This window comes from Frankliniella occidentalis, unplaced genomic scaffold (assembly GCF_000697945.3).
Source record: "Frankliniella occidentalis isolate FOCC.00 unplaced genomic scaffold, Focc_3.1 Scaffold132, whole genome shotgun sequence".
Taxonomy (NCBI): domain Eukaryota; kingdom Metazoa; phylum Arthropoda; class Insecta; order Thysanoptera; family Thripidae; genus Frankliniella; species Frankliniella occidentalis.
Genome location: NW_026267259.1, coordinates 660,315 through 662,682, shown reverse-complemented (window position 1 = coordinate 662,682; position 2,368 = coordinate 660,315).

The following is a 2,368-nucleotide window of genomic DNA, read 5'->3' as shown; positions in this document are numbered from 1 at the left end:
AACTCTTTTCACGCTGGTGGCGTGAAAATCACGCTCGTATCTTGTGAACTCTGTATCCATCTTTACAAAGTAAAACAAATATCCACAAGTGTAATCAAAGTTTGTACCAAAACAACAATAGATACAAAGCAATCGTTGATTTCACTCGCAGCAAACAAGATCTTTCAACATCCTAGCCCTCTCCCTAGCTGACTCGACTTAGCACGGTCTAAACAGCTGCATCTACAAATCCATTATCCTCTTTACCAACAAACCACCTAATTTTAAATGTGCCCAAATTAGGATGCGTTGAAGAAACCGCTGAAACATATCCACTTCCTGAATTTTATTATCGAATCATATTAGCAGGTAACTATTCCGAAAAAAAATTGAAAGGAGAAAGAAAAAACAAATGATAGACCAATTGAGGTTAAAAACAAAAATACACTGCGGCCCTCAAGATCATCGGCCATCCCGATAAAAGGTGCTTAAAATGTCATTTACACAAGCAACAGTAGAGTTCAGTTATGCGTCCACCCCCTCTCCCAACAGCATTTTTCTACTACCCTATTAGTTTATCTTTAGTGCGAGTTACTTTGGGTATCGCATACCTATCGTGTCACGAGCAGCAGCAGCAACTCGGCTGGCTGTGCACTCTGCGCTCAAATGGTAACGGGGATACATATATTATGGCCCTCTTTCCCTCTCTTCCCAGCCCCTCACGCCTACCTACCCAGCCACCCCGTCTCCCAACCCAATCCGCCATAGCCAGAAAACCTAATGGGGTCAACAGAGGTACGCGTTTAAGGTGGCAGACCTGTGAAAATCATTGAAAAATTCACTTTTTTTTTATTACTTCAAAAAATTCTTTGATCTTTCCTCTTTCTAATGCCGAAAAGCAGATGCCGAAATTCGAAAAATTGCTCTCAGGAGAGCCCAAAACGTGCTGCGGGCGGCAGGGTGGCTGGACCGCTAAGGCTCGCCTCTAGCCGCTCAGGACAGGACACACGACAAGGAAGGAGTCTTTTAGAGCCCCGGAATCTTTTAGGACCAGTAACAGAAAGTTGTTCCGGCTTTAGGTTCGTCGTTGCACATCGGTACTTAAAACTTTAAACGCTTTTTTCTCCCACTTTTGTTTTGCGTTACAGTGTGCAGCCTCCAGGCCACAGTTTTTGAGCTACAGCCTAGCCACTTTACCTGGTTGTAGCCTAGATATGTACCTTTCGTTTGACGAGAGCAATTTTTGATATCTCATTTCTAAAGTACCGAAATAAATTGGAGGGGATAAAGTACCCAATTTTAGGTACTCAAACTTTCTGATTTTTTTTTTTCACACACTTAAAAATAAATATTTCAAAATCGCTCTCGTCAAACGAAAGCTACATCTGTTAAGAGTAAATGAGCATTTTTGTCGTTGCCGTAGGTCCATCCGTTGTCGCGCAATCCTGCACACGGTTAAGGCCCGTAACCCTCCACTTCGATAGGAAGAAGAGCATGTTCCCGGAGAAGCAAGCAGACGTTGTATACACCAAAACGTAGCTTAATCCTTGCTCTTTCTAAATATCGTTCGTTGAAAGCGCTACGATTCTACGTTATCTTGTAGTTTCTATTTTCCCAAACCCTTGCGTTTCACGGGTCTGCCCCCTTAAGGTAGTACGAAAAAACTTCCCCACCAGAGAAAATATTACCTACGGGTATACATTTACCCTGGTATACCAAACCATCGTCAGCAAAACCCACTCTTCTGCCTCATTACAGATCAATTCAAGATTCAACTATGTGACTGATATGAAGTTGCACTAGTTGATGACATGAAGCATCAACACATCAAAAATATTTACAATATGGCAATAAAAAGATAACGATGAGAAATTACCCCTGCTAACTGACTCGAAAAGTAACAATAAAATTCAAGGCGAGTAATCACAGTGATGGAGCAGCAGTCACAGGACATCGCATGTGCAGGCTCGACTTCAGAGCAGGAGCTGCAGCGACGCACGGACAGAGCGAACTCTCCCTCTCCACAGCGGTTCAAACACTACCCACAAACTGGAGCGACTCGGCTCACTCAAATCACTCACCAGACCTCCTCCCCCCCCCCTCTTTTTAAAGCTAATAAAACTACGAAAAGGCACTCCGATATTCATTAGAGGATTTGTAAATCAAGAACTTTGGAAAAGAAAGGAAATAACTGAAGCGTTAGCTGCATTTAAGCCCAACAGAGAACAAAAAGAGTAGTTGATAGATAAAGGGATTGATAGTTATAAAGCAGAAAAGAGGATTTGCACTCCCGGTTTTAATGAGAATACGAAATTGCAACGTGACAAGTTCTGAAGGAAGCTAAAGCGCTTTCTTCCCCTGGCCTATAGCTTCCCCGCCTTTTCCTAAC